Genomic DNA, 26,798 nt, shown 5'->3' on the forward strand with positions numbered 1-26,798 from the left:
GACATCTTCAGCTCCAGACGAAAACCACTGCGTCAGGACAGATTCACATGGATCCAGCTTCGTGGGGCTGACCGGTGCGTAGAGCTGGAGGTCACGGGAGAAAGTGAGCCAACCTGTGCTGAGCTCCCAGCTGCCGTGCCTGTAGCCAGAACCTGAGTGGATGAAATTTACAACCAGCTTGGGTGCCTCAACCTTGTGCTGCAGCCATTTTCAAGGATTTTTTTTTCCCCTCTGAACTTCATCTTGTTGAATACTCCAGAAACCCTGGCCCCAGAGCCCCAAATAGAGACAGGCGGCCTTCACACGGGGCAGGTGAGATGGCCAAGCTGGGCGCCCAAGGCCCCAGCTGCGGTAGGGACGCGGTTTGCCTCCGAGAGACGTTTGGTGAGGAAAGGAAAACCCTCCCCTGGGCATGCAGACAGCAGCTTTACATCTGCAGTTCATTCACTTTACCGAGCCGAGGTAAGGGCGGCCTCCCGCTTCCCCTCGGCTCCCTCGCTCCTCCGCCGCGGCCCCGCGGGCCGGCCGGCAGGTGGCGCCGCGCCGCTGCTCTGCGGCCCGAGCGCGCTCACCCGCCAGGCCCCCGCCGACCCCCGCCCGCCGCGGTCCGGCGGCGAGTGCGGGACCCCCGGCGGCGGAGCCGGGGCTGTGGGCGCTGGCGGGGGAACGCGGGCCTGCCGCTGCCCGCTCTCCAGTAAACGGGAGAAAAGCGTCCTCACTCCGGCAAGTGCAGCTGGAAGAACCCGCGGCGGGGCTGGCCTCGCCGGAAAGCCCTGAAGCGCTGCCGAGCCCCGTAGGCGAGAGGGAGGGGCCGCCATTTTGTGAGGGCGGAGCTGGCGGCCCCTGTGCGGGGCCGGGCCCAGTGTCTGGCGGGGGCCTGCGGGAAAAATTGCTGTGCCCGCTGGGGCAGTGCCCTTGGCACCGGCAGCCTTTACTGGAGGAGGCTTTCTAAAAGATGCAGAACTCAATATTAATAGGGAAGAGAAGAGAGAAGGAGGGTAAGATTCAGGAACTCTAAAGTACTCTGGTATTTATAAATAATTAAAAAAAAAAGATTTCACTTTCTTTTATAAGGAGACATTAATGTGTAAATTGTATCATTTCTTTCTCGCAGTAGGGAGATTTTCCTTTGCTGTAATACAATCCCTGTTATGATTTTGGAAGTACTGATTCTGATACAGTGCCAGGAAAAATAAGCTGCTAAGGAAGAAAGTTCTGTTCCTGGGCTTCATCTTCACAGGACGTCATGTCCGGGGACACTTTATACACAAGCAGAAAAGCAGCAAAAGGTGTGGGGAGGCTCTGGCAGCTGGGCAGCTTTTCTGTAAACTTGGTGCCATAATATGATTATTTTTGATATGCTTATTTACCACTTTAATTTCTTCAAGGATAGGATTTGAGAAATATAATTTGATCCATATTTTTCCGAATTTGGAAAGTATCCAAAGCATTATGATACAAACAGCTTAATATGCTGCAATTTCATGACACTACAGTGATTTAGCTGTTTGGTTTTTATTGTCCAGAGAGGATAGGAATACCATATCAGACAGTGAACTCGTGTGCTACGTCACAACATAAAGAGGATTACACATACAGATTACAGCTGTTAATGTACCACAGAAATATCTAACACAAGCAGTTTATATTAGAATTAGAACTGCTACTGAAGAACTAAGTGTTTGGATAATTCTGTCAGTATTGTGTGGGTCATGTCTGCAACAACTGAAATGCAACATGGAGAGGAAGTCCATGAAGTGTTTGGCTGTAAGGATATGTGTATTGCTGAGCTAGCAAAGACAGTAACAATAATGCATGATGTCACTCCTTATCTCTAAGGCCTTTGCGATAATCCACCGCTGCTGTTGCTGTGGGAGCCGGACATACGGTTAAAACCCATAAAGGCAACAGTCCATAAGGTCAACAGACATATGGTTGACAGGCCAAAAAGTTAATATGCTGAGAAGTCTGCGAACTAGGAAGGTGGAAATAAGGAGGTTTCTGAGGAGACTGCTGCCTACTTACGCATCTTTGACTTCTCTCAGAGCAGCAGAATCCTGGATTCCAAACTATGTTTCTTTTCCCACTGTCAGCACATATTTCTGTTCGAGTGCACTGTCCAGCAGTGTTGAAATCTTTTAGCCTGTTTGTCTTTACTTTCCCTTTAATTCCCTTTTGTTGTACTTGTAACTCCTTTGTCATCTTCTTACCTGCAGAAATCTGTAACCAATCTTAACCACTCAAACTGAGCGTAGAAACCGATCACCTTGAAATGACTCCTCAGCCATTTAAGAATCCAGTTCAAAACCACATCTTTCTTTTAAAAATCTATGCAGATTTTCTGCAGTTTACCTCTTGAATGTAGCCCCTAACTTGTCTCTTCACCATCACTTCCTTTTTTTTTTTTTTTCTTCTTTTTTAGCCTGCTTCTTTTCCTTTGCCGACTGTGCAAGCTGTTAATGTCAACATTTTCTTCTCTGCGTTTCCTGCCATCTGTATCTTGCTAACTTCCCCCCTTATTTCAGACTGCATTGTATGCCATATCTCCTTTTCCCATATCAATGCCACTAATTGTTCTTTCTCCCTCAATTCTATCTGATAGAATAATTTAGACACTAAATTATATTTTTATATCATTTCTGCAACATATACTGACTTTCATGACTGTATTCAGTGTGGAGTATTTTCTCCTTGCAGCTGATAAACAGAGAGATAATCACAAGCAGCCAAGGCTTTGTGGCTGAGGAACGGTTTACCAAAGTGGCTGACAGATGGCTCTACACTGTACTCTGTTTATTTCATAGTTATCAAAGCTCTTCCATACCATCCACATCTTCAAAAGTTGACCGGTCTTGTTACTGGAAGCAAGGGTCAGGTAACAGCTGTGGTGCCCAGCCCTGACTCCATTCCAAAGGTCATACTTTGGAACAGTCTGTGAATTACTGCTCTCAGTAGGGCACAAATGGGTAGGAGTTAGGAGGAGTCAAAAAGGCTGCAGAGTGCTGTCCCAAGAGCTTAACAATTTGTTCCTGGTTTCCTCATGGGTGTTTAGTGTCCAGTTGTTCTCTTGAACAAATATCCTAACTAGGACTGTGTCCGCTCAGGATAACATAGCAAGTTTTTCCACAGAGATCCTTCAAGGGTAAGTTATTTTCTGAGCATTCTAGAGGGGAATAAAATTAAACAGAATGGCCTTCCTGGAAAGGGAAACCACTTTACAATAATACTGTTTAAAATAAAATACCAGTGTAAGTTATGCTTTTCCTGTATTTTGTGATATTTTGTGCTACATAGTATCCTAATCTTAGATGCAGTGCTGCCTTTGAAAGAAAGCACAGCAGCAGCAGTTCTTGCACGTGTTTTGCTGTAGATTTGGTCTAACAAATTCCCGATTCCCAAAACATTAAAAAGTCTTTTCTTACATCTGTAGTCCTTTCATCATGCAAATACCCTCCTACTGATAGAGTTACAGTTAATTCCCTCTGAATAATACTGCTGTACTCAGGAATAGTGGCACGACACTCAAGCTAATATGCTATCTGTATTCTCAGCTCCATAAAAGCAAGAGGAATGATACATTTTTACAGCTGTTGCTGTTGGCATAATTTCTGCAAAGTGAACATTGTGTCTTTTAAAATTATGAGGATTTTTAATGGGACTCATTTCAGGACTTCATATTTGGTTTCTTAAATAAGTTGTGCTTGCATTATAGGTAGAAACTAAAGAGAGAGAAGTGATGAAAAAAAACATTATCTAAAATTTGCTACAAAATTTTGAGGAGCATGTATGAAACAGGTATGTTTACCAGAAACCAGACGGTAATTTTTTAACCTACAACAAGTGCAAACTTTACCTTGTCCGTAGTCTACTGTAAATCTTAATTATATGAAGAATCATAGGTCATGTTTCTAATAAAATAAAAATTATATGGGAATGGTTTAGTTTAATCAAGCAAAGGAGCTGGGTGATACCATATTTTACAAGGTTACTAGCTTTCCAGAAACTTTTTAGAGAAATTTTAAGTAATTCCATTCCTTTTCTCAGGATGACCTTGCAAAAAAGTTTCAAAAGGATTATTTCTGTTTGTTTTTTGCGAAGATTGTGCAAATCTCAAAATATGTAGAACCTAGCCAAAAGAATCTATAAAACACATGGAGTACTGTCATCATTTTAGCTATGTAACAGAAAGAGGTGTGCATAGGTAGGCATGCACTATTTAGGCCTTCAGAAGATATGAGGGAAAGGGTAATAATAACACTTGAAAATTAGACTTTTGACAACTCTCATACCAAGTTGCAGGAAGATCAGATGGTGTGCTAAGGTGGTAGATTTCTTTGTTAATTTTACTTATGTATGTCTGTCATACCAGTCTGTCATCTAATGAGCACACTCAAAAAATCTATAGGAATGAAACTGAGTAAACTGTTTGCCTTTTAAATGATCTTTCTTTTATTATGCCATCTAATCAGACCCGTCAACTTGTAGATAAGTTGTGAAGTACATTTTTCAAACGTTTATGATATGTAACCAAATTAAATGTGTTGAAAAGGAAAAAAAATATATTTTTAAGGTCAGTAAACAAACTGACTTTATAATCTTGCTATATTTGATAGATTATATGAACTTTGAAGCAAAGCTAAAGTGTACTATTGCTGTAATGTGTTACAGAGGTGCCCTGATTAGCTTTGTGTGAGCCAGCTTGGATATCTGAATTAAGTGGCTAAAACAAGCTTCATATGGTTAACTTTCCCTTCAAGAAGACTGTTTAAAGTGGACTGTGAAACACTAAACCGTTCTATTAGTTAGAAGATATTTTTCTTGAACTATATTTTTGTCCTTAAGCCATTTGCTGCAGGAGTACTTGTGTTTTGAAGCAATTGATACTACTGTCAGCGTTGCAGTTGCAGTGAAAAAGGACCATTTCAAATTTTAATGCATACAAAGGATATTTGACTTTGTTATAGTGCAACCTGGGATATGGAAAAAAAAAAAAAAGAAGAGGTTTTTAGTCCATAGAGAGGATAAGCAGGAACGGTTCACAGAGGTCAAATGTCATCTAAGAACTCTGACAAATTAAAATAGTTTTTCATATGGTTCCTTCGTGTCTTGCTTCTTAATTTTCTCTGTAATTATAAATAAAGTACTGCACTGGATGTTGTTTTAGAATAATCCTTCAGAAAAGAAACACAATTATTCTATCTGGTATATTGCAAGCACTTTAGAAAAAGTGATGCAAATTGTGCTATATCTCAAAAAACTATGTAAATTACATATAAGCACATACACATGCAAATGCTAGCCCATATCCCAAACAAGCTTATTCAAAACCCCGGCTGTCAATGTGACCATAGTTAAAATTCACATTAAATAAGGAACTTTGTTTTAAAAAATGATGCTCTCTAGTTGAACTGTTCTGTCTTACCCCTATGTTTCACAGCGGGACTTGTCTCTGGAATTTTCCTCTGCTCTCTTTTTTGGCTTCTGTAACATAAAAAAAACCCCAAAATCTTAACTTGCTCCCTTAAAGGTGAGTTGTAGAAATTGGAATAACCTTCCAAAGCAATGGGAGGGTCACATCTTTCCATTAGTATTATTCCATCCAAAAGCAGTATAAAACAGAGCAAAAGTTAAACCTATTGAAAATGATGTGGTTTGCTGCCTGGCCCAGTAAGCCCGCTAGGCACTGGTGCTGACTTGTCAAGGACTGTGTTCATGCAGGATCACCATAAGTAAAGGAGCCTTACAGGTTTCTGCTCTACTAGGGTACATAGTAGAATTTCTGTGTGTTTAGATGTGAGGCAGTAACTGAGAATCCCTGTCTACATTTCTTATTTTTTGCTGAGTGGATCACATTTTCACCTAAAGTTGTTGCTGTAGTCTGCATTTCCAGTAATAAAGGCAAAACTGAAAAAGAATCGTGTATTCTGGCAGGGGAAGAGGAAGACAACAGAAACAATACTGAAATTGCACTGCTCACAGCAGAATGTCACAGCAACATTCACAAACATTCACACCCAAGTGACTGTTGCATTTCTTTTCACCTTTGGCTCGCCTCAATTGTTGCAAGGGATCTCTCCTAGAATTTCCATTATCCACTTATCCTCTACACTTGGATTGCCTGTCAGCTGCCGCCACCTCCATAGTACATTTAAGAGAGAAGTTTGACATTTGAACTAGTAGCTATGGTTTCAGGCAATCTGCTTTGTTCTTGGTCTAAAGGAGCCACAAATTAAGATAGCTTTGCAGCATCTGGATAAGCATTGCCTTTCCCGTATATGGATCATCCATCTTTACTGTGACCACATTTACTGGTTGCTGAACACATTGCAAAGTTGCATAGATTAGGTGAGTTGATAGAAGACGGATTATACTTTCCTTTTTGGGAAAATCTTTTACTTTCCTAATCTGCTTGAGGTTTACTGTGTTATGCTTTTTTTTTTTTTCCTTCCTTTTCCCAACCATACAGACCCTTTGTTTTTACACAAATAAATGTCTTGAAACAATACAGCTGATGGGTGTTCCCCTATAACAAATACTGTATCTGAGTGTTTCTAACTTTTAAGATCTGTTTAAATCTAAGTATGGAGTATGCATCACTGAGAAGAACAAATTAGAATAGCAATAAAATGTCATACAGTAATCCCATGACGGGTTTAAAATTGGTACCAATGAGAAAGGAAATTAGGCACATCATTTTGATCTTTTGATGAAAGAAGCATGTCTATTAACTGTGTGTTACGCCATATAGTTTAGTAAGCAAATAGTGGTGTTCCTTAAATCACTACAGGATGTGAAAGATTTTATGGAGCTAAAAAAAAAAAAAAGAAAAAGAAAAAAAGGATATTTGCATTCTTTGGTTTATATTGCACCCACTACTCTAAAGAGAATAAAGCATTGGTTTAAGTGACAAGGAATAAAAAATCAGAGCAAACATCTTCTGAGCATGCTTTGGTACCAGGATGATGTGAATGATGAATTTCAGTAAGCACTTGTTCTCTCCTGACACTAACCCTTGAATCTACAGCCTATTGCTAGGAGGAAATGACTAGAAGATGGATACTTTAAAAATTTTCTTATGCCTCCTCTCCAGTACTTGCTGATATATTTCCATTGTTAATTTCTGTAAATGTCCTGTCCTTGTCTTAAAACTAATGATACCCCCTACATAAACAAGAATTATAGCCAGCTATAAATCTAAAAAAAACTGTGCTGTTATGGGAAACAGGAAACTTAGTATTTTGTTGGATTCAGACTTAGAAGTCCGTGCGACACTTATGTGAGAATTTGACTCCCCACAGACATACATTAATGATTTAAAGTGTAGCCATTGAACTATTTGACTTGACAAGTCTAATTCTGTATTTGGTCCTTTGTGTTTGTCTGTGTTGACCTAGTCATTGCTGTCTTCAATACCAAGTCTGGATTTCTGTAACCTGGTTTTGGGTTTACCTAAGGTCCTCTTCCTGTGAGCAATGCGTATGATACCCTTCAGCACATTTTGACAGAGAATGTAAGGTACATCAAACAATTTCAGATAGAATAACATGCTGTTTAATATTAATGTGTTTACTCTGTACCAGATTTACAGAACTCCTAGGTCTACTCTGAAATTTACTGGAATGAATAGTTGATAAAAAAAAGTAATCTCTTACGTGAACAAACTCCAGAATACGAAGCAGGGAAGCAGCAGCTTTATTTCACTAGAGTTTATCCAAATTGGTCTACTTTTTATACTCAAGATATTAAGAATTATTCATAGAGTCATCATTTTATTTCATACTGGTAACAAGCTTAATCTGGAAAGACCTGAGAAAATGCACTCACCATTTTCATATCTACCTTGTTATCCTTAATTTGAATTGCAGCCATTAGTTAAGTCTTAGACAATATAAACACTGAAATGACGTCAACCAATCATATGGAGCAATATGCATCAAAATGTGCCATGAAGATAATTCATTAGATTTTACAGGATACCTAAACTCACCAAGGGGGGCGTGTGTGTGTGTTTATATGCGCAGTCTGCTGAAGCTGAAAAAACAACCGCTTGATGAGTGTTTCTTCCTTTGTACCAGCCTACCCACTGAGCTGGTAATTATTCTTGCTTTTTATCTGATCATTATAAGACAGAAAACAATCTTTTTTCCTGCTTTCCTCCTTCACAAATAAGAAAGTTTCTGTATTCGGAATCCATTTTTAATTTTCCCCTGTCCTTCACAATTAATTTTAAATGTTTTAAATTATATATACAGTAATTAATGCTCTTCAAAAAATAACTGTATTTATGAAACAGTTGTACTGATCTCCGATCCCATTCGCACAGGCAGACGTCTGAGCAGAAGTCCCTGGAAGGTAAAGAAAAATCCTGTGTGTTCAATCAAAGTGTGGCAGAATATTCAGGAAGGCATTAAAGAAGAAATAGCTAATTCCTGACTTCCCTCAAATGAAGGAAGTTGATTATACCAATGTCACTGAAAAGCAATAATGACAACTCATTTTAGATTCATAACTGTGAGAGATTTAAGAAAATACAGTTTTATAATCACAAAGCTAGAATTTCAAGAGAGCCTACATCCCATTGAGAGGCTAAAATCCTATTTAGAGAGACTAAATCCCATTGAATTTCCCTTTTAAAATTATATTTCTGGTGTTGTTCAGTGGATGGATGGATATTAGTTATTTATAAATAATCTTGAATATATAAATGTCATGTAACTTTATAGTGGAATATGTATACCTGAATGAAATGAATATATTACAAATTCTTCAAAACAAAGGCAGTTTCTTTGCTTCATCTGTACAAAGCTCAGTATTACCAGGACTCCCAAGCTCATTATGCAAAGATAATAACAACAGTAGCAGCACCATTAATATATTATTGCATGACATAGATTGTATTTTTTTTTAAATTTTTATCTTATATTTTATAAAGTATCATATACTGCATATATAAAATATATTAGAGAAAGGCTTTAGTAGTAGTAGTAGTAGTTGTAGTTGTATATTGGAATCAGAATGTAACTGATTATTGTTCCATTTAAATTTAAAAATCCAGGTATACCAGAAAACAACGCAGGTATATTTTGTCAATTTAAAAAACAACTTTGAAGAAAAATTATGCTGAACGTAGTTCATAATATTGCAAATTTGAGCAATCCTGTTCTGAAAACATTGATTCAAGATGTTGTCTTAGATGTCCATGCTTGTAGAATGTATTCATTTTTGGTTTCTTCTTGTAGTAAAACCAGAATGGGATAAAAGATGTGGAGCACGAATAGTTTGACAGCAATCAATACGCAGAAGTGATATGAGAGAAAGAGAAATGTTCAGGAGAAAAAGGAGAGGGAGAGGAGAAGAAAAGGAGGAGTGAGAAAATGCAAAAGAGAAAGGTAGAATGAGAGATATACAATGAAGGAAGAAAGCAAAGCCAACCCACCAGTATCTATGATGAAGATTTCTGTTTAAAGTTTCTAGCAGATGATTTTGATCAGTAATATGTTATCCTTCTTATTTGACCCTTTTCTTAGGCAGCTGTTGAAATCTTGCAGATTGTTACTGCCAGGATTTTAAAACCTCTTTAAGGTTTGTCCCAGAGGTTTATGTCTTACTAGTAACCAATTATTATTCCTCCCACAGAAGATTAGTATTTTTCTTTAGCTTGCATAGAAATCTTACAATCATCAAATATGATTTAGCCTATTTAAATTGTTTATGTATGGAAGATATTGAAAAAACATTTTCAAAGTCTCTTAATAACACCGTCAAAATAATACCCTGTCCTCGTCAAATCATGCTTGAATTCCTGTTACTAATATTCAAAATTTCCTTGGTATATCTAGATTAACAAGAAATAATATCATAATGGCAGTCATCAGTTTTAAAGTACAATTATGAACATTTTGTGATATAACACATCTAAAATATATACCAAACCTGAACAACAGAATTAAAAGCAAAAATTGAATGACTCGTGAAAATGCTGAGAGACAATAAAGCAACCAACACCCAGAAAGGAATCCAGGGAATCCACATGGCTTGAAACCAGAAAGAAAACAAACTGGGTAATGGAAAGCATGCTGTGCAGAGCAAGAAAATACAAACAGCATACAGTAATGTGCAGAAATGACTGAAACAGGATATGAAATACAAGATTAATGAGGCAGACAGAAAAATAAGCTCCTGAACTGCCTAATAATAATAATGAAAGGGAGGAAGGAAATGAAGAACAGTACGGCTAAAGCAAATGTGTTGCACAAAGCCCATCGTTCCACTGTTCTTGCTTTGACCCTTCTTTACAGCAAGCAGGGCTTTGTCTAGGGGTCTAATCCGAGGCATAAGGCTAAGAGAGCAAAATCTTTGCGCCCTGATACCCTTCTTTGAAAGGAAAAGAAAGGGAATATTGAACTGCCATTCAGAGAACACCCATTTTGCAGAAGTGTAGTATTTTTATATAGGCATGTTTTAAACTGCTTTCTGTTGACAATGCAGTGTCATGGCATCTCTTTGACAAGACAGAAGGGTAAGAAGGAGGATGTAGAATAGTAAAAGGAGGCAGGTTACAGAGCTGTTGGAAGAAGTAGAGTGCCACTAGTCTGTTTTCAACAGGAGTTTTGTTTCCAGACTGACTCCTAGTAAATGGTGTCAAACATATTTCTCACCAGCCCAGACTGCAGAAAAATCTGCAAAGTCCAGAAAAATCTGCAGGCTCCAGCTGAATGATGACTGTACAAGGTGTAAGAGAGTCATCAAATAGACACTGAAAGTTTAAAAGTTGTTGGTGTGAAAATGATGAACTGATTAATTACAGGAACTTTAATGGCTTTAAGAGATCAAGAAGATGTAGGGCAAGAAATTTTGTGAAAAAGTAAGAATTTCAATCAATGATAAAAGGGTTACTGAATCCAGTGAAAATTTTACACTTACATCCCCATTTCTATGGCTCAAGGAGAAGACTTTGTCTAGATTTTTTTAAATCAAATTCTTACTTTTTTTTAGCTCTTCCATGAATCATGTTTTAAAAATAATGATGTTAGAACTGGTAGCAGTGTATATCTACTGAGCTTATGTTTATTAACATATTGATGTAGATTGATGAAAATGCCAGAACCTTGTGATTTATCTCTTCTTAAATAAGTACCTCACATGAAGAGCTAGCCAGAAAATGAAGGTGTGAGTACTGGTATATCAGATGTGAAAATCCTGAAGACAATGAGGAAAGAAAGAGGAAGCCTTTGTTTTATTGCAGTTTTGCTACTCTGAAGGAAAAGCAAAACAGATGTGTCAGATCACATGAGCATTTCGGAAGGCTAAAAGGCTGTCTGAAAAACAAGAGTCAAGGTGAAGGCATCTGCTGCAGAGATAAAAGCAGCTGTTCAGGCATGGTCTGAGGACAAAAGCCTGTGTCTAAGAAAGGGGAACAGCATTCTGACAGCTGGAGAGTATAGAGTTCCCACCAGAGACCACCTGTGAATCAAAGAAGTGGAACCATCTTCACATCACATCAGCTTTCAGCAGAACCATAGGACTTTGCTTTTCTTGCCCCATAACTGCGTCTTAACATCACCTTTTACCTCGGCATCTCCTCGGTATTTGAGACGTGATCTATGATCCAGACAGATCTCTCCCAGTAATGGAGAAAATAATTCAACCTTGTTTTATTTTAAAATGTGTAATTATACAGAGGCCACAGTGGGAATGGTTTGTTTCAACAGTAGGACTAATCTGCAGGTATCATCTTGTAACTGCATCTGCAAATAGATCATTATATCAATCCTTTATCACAGACAAACACTAAATGTGCTCTTATCATGGTTGTACCAAACCTAACTTTCATAAGAATGAAGCCCCAAAAAGCAGTATAAATCTGTGTTGCCCCTAGCAAAGCCAATGAAAACAGAAAATGCTTGAATGGAAAAGCTGCTCATTATTGGACGCATCAGTGGAACTAATTTCATGTTTAAATTTCTGTCACTTCATTTTAATTCTAGTTGCTTGCTATTAATTGAGATGAAATTTATTTGTAATATTTGTAACAAACTTTGAGGATCTTTTCATTCAATTTAACCAAATCCATCACTTATGTTCTCTGTGATTTTTTTTTTTTTGTGGAAATGCAACATTTTTCACTAATATCAAACACTCCAAATGCTTTGTTACTTCAAGTAGGCACTATGTATCACTCGGCTGTTCAGTTTATAATGCAGGCTCATTACCATACTCATTATTGTGAATTATGGAAGTTGCCTGGCTGGCCTTCATTAACCATCTGGCACTTAAACACTGATTTGTGTTTATATATAACGTTAATTTTACAAAAGCACCTGAACATCCACTGGAAACATGGATTTAATCTATTTCTCAGTATTTTTGCAAGACCTCAATGATTGTTCCAAAATAATATTTTGCTTTACCTTTATTTTATTTACATACATGGCTGACATCATACAATTGCATGCATGCAATAAGAGACAGATTTTTTTTTCCTCCTACTGCATATTCAGTAAACTGGTTGTTTTTTCTGTCTCTTAGCTAGTGGCTGATTTAATGAAGCCTTGACCAGGATCAGCTTTTCAGACCATGGTTTTCACAAAGCAATAGTTTTGAGCCCAACACTTTACAGTTTGGCTTTACTGCTTTAGGTAAGTTTCCAAATTTCTTTTGTAAGTTGCTTCTGAAACATTCAGGAAAATATGTTTTAAAAGTACAATATTCTAGTGCCAACAAAGCATGAGAGTAAAGGATCTGAAGGAGAAGTAATGCAGGTTGGATATAGCTCCTTTTTTTCCTTTTAAAATCTGTAAAATTGCTTTTCATTCTAGATCGTGATCATTCATAATCTCAGTGGAAACAAAATCATTTGTAATTACTGCACTATCATTATCAAATATATTAAGTCATCAAAGTTTCCAAACATCCATTTTAAAACATTTCAAAGATATCTTATAAATATTGTATTATGTTAACAGCTTGAAAACTCCCTAAAACTCTTGGGAAATATATTAACCTCAAATTACAATGTGTGCATACTCAGCAAAGTCTCCATCTTTCGCAGTTGTTTATTTACCTGAGCTTAGTATTTTTTCCTAAGCTTTTCCAGCTGAACAGTTGCTTTACCTAACTCACAGCCTTGTGTTCTTATGCCATTAAGAAAATTCACCCTAGCACTGACAGTGTATATAATTCCCCCAGGCCAACAAAGCCCCATATGATGAAACTCCGAGACGAATCACTCTTTCTTGAAGGTTTCCACAAAAGAGCACTGTGAGCAGCTTCTCTGTGACCAAGAAAAGTCATTGATCTGTTTAACCTCTTTGCAGCACTGCCTGGTGAACTAAGATACCAGCGTCTTGTGGTAGAAGATAGATAGATATATATAGATATATATATATACCTAAAGTGAGACTTAGTGTGTAGAAGAATGAAAGTATCTTGATCTAAAATTAGAATTTTGAAAGGTCTTCCTAACTTGCCACCTGATCCTGGATGAACCTAAAGGTAACATACGTGGTGCTGCCCTTTACAGACCAATCCAGGACAAATCCTCAGAGCCTGTTTCAGAGCACTCATGTTTTGAAATGAGCTACAGTGTTTCTTTCTGTTTTCATATTCAGTTCTGTTCTCCCCCTCAAAGAATATAAACACACATTTTATGCCTTTAAGAGTTTGCTGTGTATAAGCTACTGTGGTTAGAAGAATAGGTGGATGGGAAAGCTGCTGAAGTTGTGTCATTGTGCAGCAGAAAACAAGAGAGGACACGTGCCGTCTTGTGAAATAGGTAGTTGAAGAACTTAGATGGCAGCATGGCTTCAGGTGTTTTCTCCCAACATGGTTTTTATCATACTTCCCATATTGTCATGGCTAAATGCATAGGGTAAACTCTCAGTGGCACATGCTCTTCTCTTCCTGAGGCGGTGCTTGGAAAAGAAGAGAGCCCTACTAAGAGCTTTTAAAGAAGGACTTTTGGCCTCCTCAGGAACTGATCCTAGCAGAAAGTGATGTCTCCAAAGGACAGGATTGCACTTGCTTTGATGACCTCAGCAAACCCTGTAGACCAGTAGCTCAGTGGTACCCCATCAGTATGTTGTCTTTTTGTCCAGTGTTGTCCCATGTGTCATTCAAAAGGTTCACGTGTAATATGAACTGGATTCTGTCCTCCATTCCTGGGCCAAGCAGCCAACCCAGCTTTTACTGGGCTGTGTTATGAGCAGTGAGGGCATTTCTTCTTCCCTCTTGCAAACCTTATTTCCCTCACACCTATGAGGTGTTTTTAGAGCAGAATGCTGTCCAACAGGAACGAAGAAAGAGTGTGAAGCTACCATCATAATAGCCTGGTTATAATGCTGTGTCAAAGAGCAGTAGTACAGTAGTAAATTGTGGACTTAATAAAGATGAACATTAGAGAAATACTATATTGTCCAGATTTAAAGCAGATAAACTCCACCTCCCTGCATTTCCACTGAATTATGCTATCAGGTAGATATATTGACCATTCTTCTCGTGGGAACATGTAATTTACCTAGAAAGTTCCTGATCGTTTTGGCCTGGGCCTACAAGTTAAATGAAATAGATATTCAAACATAAGGCTGACATAGCCAGAATATCAGTGCTGCTGACAGCAAACTAATTGTTATATAATTAAATTGTATACTGTGCACACCCTACAAAAGCCTCCTTTTAAATTGAATTACCATTGAGATGCTGCATTAGTGATCTCAGCAGGTATGCCCTATTAACTAGGATTGGAGCCATTATGCGAGTATCGTTATGCGAGAGTAAATTATAAGACCTGTGAGAATCTGTGAACAAACCCTTGGCCTTCTGACACTTGGTAAAGCTATCTAGGACTCTGAGCACCTCAGCAAGGTATAATCACAGAATCATAGAATCTTTAAGGTTGGAAAAGACCTCCAAGATCATAAAGTCCAACCATCAACCTAACACCACCATGCCTGCTAAACCATGTCCTGAAGTGCCACATCACTGTCATTGCTAAAACTGACCAGGCATTTGTTCCTAGTAAATACAGAAGAGAGAAAGCATTCTACAAAATGTGTGTGAGCCTGTTCACAGTTTGAGAATAAAGCTCTATGTGTTTTCCAGACATTGGACTGACAAAATCCAAGCCCTCGTCTGTAATCTTCTCTTTTGAGAAAAATAAAGGAAATACACTAGAAACAATTTCTTTGTGCAATCATCTGCTGCCTCTGAGACATTTTTCTGCAGTGCTTTCTGCCTGTACAAAGTCCCCTAGAGGCTGCTGAACAGAGGGGTGCTCTCTCAACCCCAGGCAGAGACAGGCAGCCCCTGTGGAGCTCGTGGCGAAATACCCCTGTGTGGGTCTGCTCTTAACACCCTGCTCTAGCTGCCTGTTTTGCGCCCCATTAGAGGTCCAGATAGACAGGCAGCTTGATCCCTTAGGGCTTGTTTTTTATATCCTCCTGCACTTTCTCTGTACACAAGAGAACTAGCCTCATTCCTTATTTAAATAGCATAATTTTAACTAATGCTTGCATTAGCTCCTTTCTCATTTTGAGCTCTCACTTTTTAAATTTTACTGACAGTAAGAATAGGACAAAGAGCATGCTTTCTGGAGTGACTGACAATTATCTTATTTAAAAATAGGCTGTATGTGACCAGTTTCTTGCAATAGACGACATAGATTTCCATTCATAATAACATCTAATGATTTTTGAGCAATTTTGATTATTTGCCAGCCATTGTTCTGCCTTCAGATTCTCAGAAGTCAACACTTCAAATAAAGGATTTCTGCTCTTTGCTGTACTACTACATGCAATTAAGCTTAGAGGCTAATAGGTCTTTGAATTGTGATGGGATCAATTAGCTATGCTATTCTTTTGGCCAAATTGTCAGAATGATAGAATCACGATGACAGAAAACGGAAAATTGTTTGCTTAAATTAAACTATGCTTCTCCATCTTGTATTATCATAATCAGTGGTAGTACTAGTTGTGGAGTAGTAGGAATAAACATTATAGGAGTAGGTGTATTTAATAACAATAGAAAAATCAGCTTCTATGTAATCAGTGTGTACTGACTTGTACTTTCAAACCAGCACACAAGCTAACCTATAATGAGGATTTCCACAACACTTTCTATTTCTCTTAAACCAACACTCATTACTTCTTAAATCTTCTGAAATATAGTGTGAATTTTCATACAATTATTAATTTAAGCACCCTTGAAATACGAATTGCCATTTAGGGTAACTATACTGTTTTCCAAAGAATTAAGCCCCTAATGTAGGCGTATACAGAACTTTCAATTACATTTTATAGTGCCTATTGCAAACCATTTTATTCTACCAGAAAATCACGTTCATTTCTGAATTGTACTGTCACTTTTATTGATCTTTATTGCTTTAGTCACTGCTGCCATATCCTCTCTACCTTGTTCAACAGAATATATCAGTGTAGCCCTTTCCTTTGAAAGAAGACATTATATTTTATCAGAGGTTAAGGCTGTCTTTGTATAAACAGCTGTTACTGCTGCTCTAAAACTTGACTATTTGGAGACTGACCAGTTGTTCACATATTTGATCTGAAGCAATATGCATACATTTTCCACAAAACATTGTTATTGCATGAATAAACTTCAAATTAATTTCACTATTATTCTGGGCAGCTGCACATTGTGATTAAGTGGCAGAAGCCAGTAATCACTGGCTCAACACTGCTCCATATTTTGGAATATCTCTTTTTAGGAGTTATTTGTAAGAACCATTAAAACAGACTTTTGGGGAGATACTTTTGAGTAGGTGCCTTAGTCATTGCTTCGATTGTGGGTTTGTACAATGCATTGTGTGCTGTCTTCAGCCCGGGAGTTCCTGGAGAATGGCTATTTATTTGGAATCCTTTATGTATACAATGGTGAAGCAGCAATCGCTGGAGGACAGCAGTATTACCACTGCTGAGTGAGATTTGCCTTTGCATAATTACCTATGTGTTCTTCTTTTTCTATGACGCTTGTTCTGCTTTGCTTGCCAACTTCAGGTGAAAGCACAGTTAAGACCAACTGTGATGTTGCATAGACTCTGTGCTGGCTCTGCAGACGTCCTAGTGAGTCAGAAAAGCTGTCTGTAAGCGTTTTAAAATCTTGTCTTGGCCTTACCAAGGCACCACTAGCTTTTTGTCACGTTCCAAGTGAACATCAAAGTGTTCAAAGTCAGGGGATCAGCTTCTGCCTCCATCTGTGAACATAACTGAAGATAAATCAACTAAGAATTGCATTGGACTGCAGAATGTGGACTGTACAAGGAACAGTCTGGACCAGGTTGTCCGTTGGAAAGAGCTACAGATTCATTTGAGTTATGAGTAAACAGTCATCCCAGCAAGAATATGTATCAAAACTTGCACTGCTTTTCTTCGCTTTTATCTGTTCCATGAAATACATATATGTCTGTGGTAATCCATTTTTAACCTAGTATTCCTTTCATGTTCCCGAGTTTAACATGATTATAGTGGGCATTATTGTCTTCATACAAAATATTCCTTCTTTTTTGTAAGTTTTACAAATAACATAAACTTATTTAGTGTAATTCATCATTATCTAAGTTTTTCAGCAAATACAGAGCCAGCTGAAAATAAACTGCGTTAGAAAACTTTCTGTAATTACACAGTGTATTTCGATATGTCATACATTATAAAATAAATTACTCCCCTTGCAGCTCAGTAGATTGGACTGGCCTTTAGGTTTCATTTACAATGATCCGGAACACTGGTAATTAGCTTGTGAAGGCAATCCATGAATATACAGTTGGAAGTATCTGCTATTTTGAGAAGGCAGATTTAAAGGGAAGAGAGCACAGAAAAGGGCACATTAATTTTTCTGCCATGTTTTGATAGTCCAGAATATCTAAGGAGATTGCTTTTGTGTATGGACAAATACACTTAAGAAAGGCTACCAGATGGATACTGAATAGTTGAGAAAGGACATCTGCTGATATACCATTTAAAAAGATTAATATTTCTTTTTTTCCTACCACTGCTGTCTCATAGTGGTAATACGAGAAAACAATTTTCAAAGTTTCCAAGTTTCCTATAAAACCTTGAAGTTTAGCATTTGCTTTCAAAAGTATATTTAATGAATTTTTTCTTTGTATCTGGAAAAAAATAATGTTATGGGTCCCAATATCCTGTATTTTAATACCCCCCCCCATCCTTTCTCTCACCTAGCAGATCTGTCTAAAAGATAGATTCTTTGAGGTACAAAATATGGTGACCATCCACCAACAAAATACTTAAACATGTATTCAGCTGTCACTGAAGCCAGTGGGATTTAAATGCGCTTAAGTCCTTTTCCAAGAAGGGAGCTTTGCAGAGATAGGACACATAAGCAGCTCACTTCTTTTACTTACAGAATCATAGAATCATAGAATGGTTAGGGTTGGAAGGGACGTTCAAAGGTCATCTAGTCAAACCCCCCTGCAAGGAGCAGGGACATCTTCAACCAGATCAGGTTGCTCAGAGCCTCATCCAACCCGGCTTTGAACATTTCCAGGGATGGGGCATCCACCATCTTTCTGGGCAACCTGTTCCAGTGTTCTACAACCCTCAGTGTAAAAAATTTTTTCCTAATATCTGATCTCAATCTACCTCCCTCTATTTTAAAACCGTTGCCCTTAGTCCTGTCACAACAGGCCCTACTGAACTGTCTCTCCCCATCTTTCTTGTAGGCCCCCTTGAGGTACTGGAAGACCGCTATAAGTTCTCTCCGGAGCCTCCTCTTCTCCAGGCTGAACAACCCCAACTCTCTCAGCCTGTCCTCATAGGAGAGGTGCTGTAGCCCTCTGATCATCTTTGTGGCTCTCCTCTGGACCCTCTCCAACTGGTCCTTATGTTGGGGGCTCCAGAATTGGACGCAGTACCCCAGGTGGGGTTTCACCAGAGCAGAGTAGAGGGGCAGACTCACCTCCCTAGACCTGCTGGCCACGTTCCTCTTGATGCAGCCCAGGATGCAGTTGGCCTTCTGGAGCATAGGGGCGCATTACCTGCTCATGTTGAGCTTCTTGTCTACCAGTACCCTCAAGTCCTTCTCCTCAGGGCTGCTCTCGATCCATTCTCTGCCCAGCCTGTATTTGTGCCTGGGATTGCCCCGACCCACATGCAGGACCCTGCACTTGGCCTGGTTGATCTTCATGAGGTTTGCACGGGCCCACCTCTCCAGCCTGTCAAGGTCCCTCTGGATGGCATCCCTCCCCTCCAGGGTGTGGAGAAGTTACTTATTCAAGAAGTTTTATTTAGTCACTCTATTGTCTACCCTCCTGCCGAAAAGTCATTAAAACTTGCTTTAAATGGTTGTTCAAGTAACGAGATTAGCTGTTGGGACAATAAAAAGCAAGAGCTACACATATCACACACTTTGAAGAGTCTAAGTGCTAATTAGAAAACTTTGCAACTTTCACTGAAAATTATGTAAACCAAATTAAAAAAGAGAAATTGAATTTGGGCATTTTCTGTGTGCACAGCTGTCAGTGGAAGTGGATCCAAAATACACAAACAAACGATGATGGTTATGGTGATAATATACATGACTGAGGAGGGCACAGATAAGAAAGCTGGTTTACATTTACTCTGAGAAACTTCACAAAGGAAAGTCTTTAGTCCTCTTACTCACTTCTTTGCTGAATAATGAGCGGATCAGATTTCGGTGAGGGTCCTGAGAGGAAAACAGTGGGGTGATTTGTTGAAAAATTTCCATCTGAACTGAAACCATGGGTGCAGAGAAAAGAAAGAGGTAGGTGTGGGAAAAGCTCTGGTTACCTGTTACCCAAGGAAAACAGCTTTACTGGATGTGACTGTGGAAGATAATCTGCTTCATGAGGGAAAGTTAAATAGTAATTTATTCCCATAATTTGGAAAGAAAGTAGTACTGGAATATGCTTTTCTCCTGGGCCTCTGAACTGTACAAGTGCACTGAACCCAGTTGAGTCAATATAGCCTGGAAATTAAAATATTCTAATTTTATTGGACTGAAAATTACCACATCAGTAGAGTCTCTGATTTTATGATGCATTAGAATTTATCCCGAAAGCCCTGACCAGCTAATTACTGACCCTCATCAGTGCTACCAAAGACCTCTCTCACCCCTTGTCTTCAAGTACTAATGGCCATCACACCTTTTGCCCTGTTAATAATAAGCTTCTTTGCTCTTTTGTGTAAGCAAGCTCCTTTTTTTTTTCCCCTCTTCTTCTTTTTGTGTGTGTTTTTGTTGTTGTTGTTGTTGTTTTGTCCTAGTTGAAATAACTGGTTGAAATACTTCGTTTAAAGTCATAGCAATGGTTCCCAGCCTGAAGAGAAACCTGTTGTTTCTCTTTTAAACTTGAAGAATGGATTGCATGTCTGATAGCCTGCTTTTTTCCAACATTATCAGTTAGTATAATCTAGCATGTAACCTCTCCCAGGAATCCTTTTCTCATTCTGGTCCACAGGGACTTTAAAATTCATTCCGGTACACTTGCTGAATTATGAATACTGTGTCTATCAGACAGGGATGGACACCTGCACTGTTTGTACAATGATTGCTGTATCTAACAGCAATCACTGCACAGACACTATCTAGACTGACAGATGAAAAGCTTAAAATAATTTTAGTGGCATTAACATTGCCATGGGCAGCAAGAGCCTGACAACTTACTGTGTTTGGAGAGATGTTCTTAAAAATTGGCCAACATGCAGATCATAAAGTCGTTTGGCCAGGTAAACCAGAGAACTGACTGCAAACAGATTTTTATGTTTATCAGTCACACATTCATTATAAAACATGGAGGTCTTATATGTCGTTGGTCAATACAGAATCATTTGTATATAGGTTATGTTTTTAAAATTCCTGTATAATGCAAAAGCTAGTAACCTAATTATTTTTTTTAAATATAATATTACAAAGCCTGCACTTCATATTTTAAATCAAAACCAACCACAGTAATAAGTATCTTGGTATAGTTTTACTGTTAGACAAGAACTAAAGATTCAAAAAGGAAAAACGTGTTTAAATGTGGCCTCCCCATTGTAGCTAGCTATATTCTATAACTATTCAGGGCTCTTGTGTTTAGTAGCCAACAAGCTAGGCATGTGCACTGTTTTCTGTAAGAACAGCTCATTACTTGAGCAATTACTCTAGTTACAAACTACAGGAAGGCATGGCTACAGTTTTTCTTTCTGCTTCTTAGTGGAGAAGCCTATTCTATTGATGTATTCCTAGAAGCACTTATTACACAACTTTTTAATTCTATAGCAATTAAAAGGAAAGCAGAGGTCTTGTGTCATGCCCTTCACTTATTTCTTTGAGGGTAACGGTTTCTACTAAAAGCTAAGTTTCTTTTTATTTTCTTCTGTTAATCACAGTCTGAATAGAAGTAAACTTAATGGCACACTGAAAGCCTGTTGGCTAAGAGTTCCTGTTCTGTACTGTATTTTAATGTCAGTCTGTATAACTACTTTTCTATGAGTGTGCACAGAACTCAAATATTTGCACATGCAAATCTAGTAAATCTAGTAGCTGCCTGAGCAAACATGAGCACACTATTGAAACTTCCCATGAGCTTTTTTTAGAAAATCTGCCATAAGAATCTGATTCAAGGTCTAACTTTATCTGACAAAATACCCGAAGTCCATGCAAACCAAAAACCAACACTGTTTTTATGCTTATTCAAAGGCTGTATTGGTAGGCCTTGGTAGGTGTTTGCCATTCTACTATTTATTATGTATTATGTATTATTTATTTATTTATTATGTATTTGTATTATTTTGAGTGAATGATACATTACTGTCTCACTGCTGCCCAGCCCCATTCTGGGAGCCCTGCATGTAGCATTGTTCTTTTCTCACCCCTACCTCTGATCTCTCCATCCCTCTTCTACAGCTGCACTGAGCCTTCCTGTCCTACACTCCCATCCTCTTTCCCCAGGATACATCTCATTGGCAGAAAGCTTGAAGAGAGGAAATAGTGTAGAAGTTCAGGACTGTACCTGTAATTTTCATCTAAATATTTATTCCTTTTCCTTCCCCATCCCGTCTCTGGTCTCCCTCTCTTCCGCTACCTCTTCTGCCATAGGATGGAAACTACATTATCCAGTTTGGTTTTTTTTTTTAATTTATTTTTCTGGGTACACGTGGTCTCTGTCAGTGAAGAACCTGGATACTTTTAAAAGATTTGAGCACAAGGAGATAGAGAAGACAGTAACATTGTGTGACTGATTGATCAGTGTGCATCATTATAGCTCTCTATAACTTCCTGAAGGGAGGTTGTAGTGAGCTAGGGGTCAGCCTTTTCTCTTGTGTAGACAGTGATAGAACTAGAGGCAATGGTTTCAAGCTGCGCCAGGGGAGATTCAGGCTGGACATTAGGAAATATTACTTCTCGGAAAGGGTAGTCAGGCACTGGAATACACTGCCCAAGGAGGTGGTGGAGTCACCGACCATGGGGGTGTTCAAGAAACGTTTGGATGTTGTGTTGAGGGATATGATTTAGCTGAGAAGTATTGGTGATGGTTGGACTGGATGATCTTTTAGGTCTTTTCCAATCTTGATAATAATTCTGTGATTCTGTGAATTATTTAGGCTTGTTGCCAAAGCTAGTATTAGTCCTATTACACAAATATTGGAGCTTCTGAAGCACCCTGTGGAAAAGTGCCATATTCTGAAATAGTGGGACCTGCAAGACTTGTGAGCCATTGTATGGTCTGACAGATAAACAGTATGGATTCTGGGTGATAAAGGTGACATGATATTTTATGTACTGCAGACTGACAACATTGCTGCAATGAGGAACGACACATTTTTAACATCCTACAATTCCCCAAGGCTAAGTCACTACCAGTGATAGTCTCTGTGTGTGACATAACCAATTTTCTTTCTGGTAGATAAAAAACCTTGCAGTTATGAGTAATGAATTCCTGGCAATTTGATAATAACTGCTCCCTACACTAATTTGTTAGCATCTATGTCCATAGAATGAATCCCTTGCTGGTACGGGCAGGTGGAACACAGAGGGGAGGAGAAAGGTGATGCTCTGCATGTGCATGTGTGCGTGTGTGTGTGTGTGTGTGCACATCCATTACTGTGTCTAGAAGGATTACTTGGGTCATTAGAAAAGCCTCACATGTTCAAATTCTATAAAACACAACTTTTTTTCTCAGAGTCTATGGAAAGTACAGTAGCCAGCAACACACGAATACTGGATATACCCACCCACATAAGTATCTGATTTTCTTATTTTCTGAAGAGGTTATTTAATCATAGAATCATAGATGTTACAAGGTGTGCAATAGCCCTTTCGTTAATTAGAGTAAGCTATCCCAGCTGTGTCCCCCAGCCACAGGTGCCACCAGCTCCAGTTCCTCTCACAGCTCAGGTGAAAATTAACTCTATCCTAGCCAGAACCAGGACATTATCCACCCCTTATTCCATACCATCTACATCATGTCCAGATATCAAAGACAGAAAAAAAATGGTGATGATTAATTGGAAGGTGTAGGATCCCACCCGGCCCGATAGACTCATGCATCAATTAGGTGTTTTCTGTTTACTAAGTAGCCAACAGCTGGGATAGTTGTATAAAAATATTTTCTCAAGCATAACAGAAAATGCTACAGTGTACTTTTTATAATTTTCTGCTATTATGTTTGTAGATTATAATATTAGAAATACAGTCAAGAAAAGATGAAGACTACTTTATGTTAGATAGATCTCCATTAGTCATTAAGTCATTTATTTATGCTATGCTTTGAATAGCCCTACTAACATTTGCAGCATGAGTCTCAGTGATTGTTGTATGTTACAACTTCACAATGGTATTCTGAATCGCTACGGTTAAGTCTCTGAAGAAAATTAATCACTTTTATTGCAAAGGTAATTAAGCTTGCTTGTAACAATTTTCAAATCTGATTGGAAAGAAGACAAGACTAACAAGTATATTTGAAGTTAAAAAAAATTCTTACAATATGGCTTCATTTTTCCTCCTTAGCTTCTGGTATGCTGATAGAAAAGTAACTTGCTTTAGGGAAATATCACACGCTATTTTAATAAAGATATGCAACATCCAGATGTGCATGTATATTTATACTTCTGTATTCTATAAACATATTTCTTGAGAGCTCATAAAAACTGAGGGAAATATGACTGCATGGATCTTGGATGATAATCAGCTAGGGCTTTTTGTCATTCCTTATTCTTTTAGTAAGTCAGTTAATGACAGAAATAGTTTAAAGAAAAGTTTTTACAAAAACGCTGACAGGTACTTCCAATACTAATACATATTTCATATATATATTATATATGTGTATATATATGTTTATATACATATATCTATATGCATATAGATGCATAGCTATGTGTGTTTGTATAGATATATGAATGTATATTTATACACATTCAGGGAGTAATAGAGATGCACTCATGAATATATGGGTCTGCAGCGCCCATTCACACTCAAGTGTTTTGGCTGCTCTGTCAACAGTAGTGTGGCATAAGGGGCCTACAGAAAAGATGGTGGGATGGGAAACCTACCACCTTAGGCCCCCCCTCACTAACAAAACCACGACATATGGGGACAGACTCTTCAGTAGGACCTGTTGTGACAGGACTAGCGGTAATGGTTTTAAAATAGAGGGAGGTAGATTGAGATTAGATATTAGGAAAAAAAATTTTACAGTGAGGGTGGTGGAACACTGGCACAGGTTGCCCAGAGAGGTGGTGGATGCCCCATCCCTGGAAACATTCAAGGCCAGGTTGGATGAGGCTCTGAGCAACCTGATCTGGTTGGGGATGTCCCTGCTTCTTGCAGGGGGGTTGGACTAGATGACCTTTGAAGGTCCCTTCCAACCCACACTATTCTGTGATTCTATGATTCTATAAGACTTCTGAGTCTTGATTCAGATATTTGCCTAATCAAATTTTTTACTTCTAATTTACAGAAAGGAGACTGAAAAATATTTCAGAAGTAATCTTAAAAGCTTTTTAGAACCTGAATAATTTTATAATCATATTTTAGAACATGACCCTAGAAAACTTTTATATCTTGAAGTCCAGTGGAGGATTGGATGATAAATATACTGCACCTTGGAGACAGAAGAGCTGTGAACTTTTCAAATGCTTTGGCAGCAAAGTGATTTGTCAGAAACAATAAAGGACTTAAATATGTCATCCAACATGAAGCAATTGCTCCCTGAGTAAACTTTCCTAAAAATCACACTAAGTCTGTACTAAATTAATCTATGGGATTTCAAGAATGTAATGCTGGAGGTGAATATGACCTCGTCTATCTAAAGCTGTGATTTACCCTAAACTTACAACCTAGGGACTCTTTCTGGCAATTTTAAAGCTCGGAATCTTTCAGCACTCTTTCTGATGGTTACCTGAGGACATGCATCTTATGTAAAAGAAAATCTGCAGGAAACAGAAAGCTTTTCTTGGTAGGTGGAAAGATGTCATGCATTAGTTTTTATGTGAGTTTATAACAATTATTAAAAGTCAATTCAAGGGTTCTGTTTAATTATGTTAAATTTGGACAAATTTGCCTTTACTTCCTACATGTCAAATACTTGATTTTGCATGAGAAGAACACCTCCTGCCCTCGAAGGTCCTGCCTTCCTGACCTGCAAAGCACTGGATGCAAGGACCTCTTATTGGGAGTTATCACTGCACTGTTGCCCTGTTCTTGTTTTATCCCTAGACATGAATCTAGGGTGTAGGCCTGAGACAGAAGACTGGGTTAAATGGAGAGGATACTTGGTCTGATTCATTATGACTACTCTCATTTTATGTTCTTGTAGTCCATTTGAACTCGCCTCAGCCCAGACATCACATAACTCTTCTGGGAGACAGCTGCAGTTAATTACTCCGTTTCACGTCAATCTGTGGAAAGTTAGACTTGCTGAAGACAGTTTGAACTTAAATCACTGCAAGAAAAGGCAGTAACACTCCTCTGTCCCTCCATAGTCTTCATCGAAATTGTATGTATGGTCACATGTCTTTTGAGAAGGTGAGTGAGAGCTATATTAGAGAAGGCTTTCTATGGTGATTTCTCTTTAGTCTCATTCAAAAGACTGGATCTGAAGTGTCACTGGGTTCAGTTGGATGTATGTCGCTAACTGATTAAACTCTTCCAAAATTTACCCCTATTTCCTTACTCCATACCTGTAAATACGTGATTATACTTTTGAAAACATCATCCTGATATTAGCTACTATAAGTGATTACTTTTATTTGTTTATAGTTACTTTCAGAAGCCCCTATCATGAATTTATGACAGTAGGCGTAGTACAAGCCTGTGACAATTTTGGTTTGCTGTGCTGAACTACACTGAATGGGAAACTTCACTAAAGTCACTAGAGCTGCTTGTGTGTGGAGGTACTGCTCATTGTGAAGAGAACCACGATGGATACAAAATAGAAATGCAAGTAAATTACTTATTTTTAAGATTATTAAAAATATTGAAATTATATAAATATTTTACTCTCTGATCTGTTTCATAAATTGGCTGAAATTATACTAAAGTTGCAGAAATACTAAACACAAATTAAAACCATGGTTTTGGTTTTTGATAAGAAGATGGCTGGGGGGGGGATTGTTTATAGTCTTGCACAGGTAACAGAAAGAAACCTTTCTTAACTGTCAGGTAGAACAATGATTAAAAGTGTTGGTCCGTCTTGAAGTCTATCAAAAGATGTATTTACAAAAGTACATGGACCATAGTTGTTACACAATAAGTAACTGAAGATGTCGCATGGTAGGTAGGCATTTGTGCTTAAATGCCTGCTAGGTAGATATTGATTTGTGTGTTCA

At 38.4% G+C, this 26,798-nt stretch overlaps 1 long non-coding RNA gene across 2 annotated transcripts; it reads left to right on the plus strand.

Moving 5' to 3' along the window:
* Positions 1–811: 811 nt before the first annotated feature.
* On the plus strand, positions 812–26,404 carry LOC147596364 (uncharacterized). Of its 2 annotated transcripts, none has more exons than XR_015261479.1 (5): positions 812–998; positions 9,240–9,389; positions 9,528–9,582; positions 12,529–12,638; positions 26,240–26,404. It is a non-coding gene; the product is annotated as an uncharacterized LOC147596364 (long non-coding RNA). The 2 variants fall into 2 exon arrangements; XR_015261478.1 differs by lacking the exon at positions 26,240–26,404 and adding an exon at positions 17,010–17,636.
* Positions 26,405–26,798: the final 394 nt, after the last annotated feature.

This window comes from Chlamydotis macqueenii, chromosome Z, assembly GCF_036417535.1.
Source record: "Chlamydotis macqueenii isolate bChlMac1 chromosome Z, bChlMac1.mat, whole genome shotgun sequence".
NCBI lineage: Eukaryota > Metazoa > Chordata > Aves > Otidiformes > Otididae > Chlamydotis > Chlamydotis macqueenii.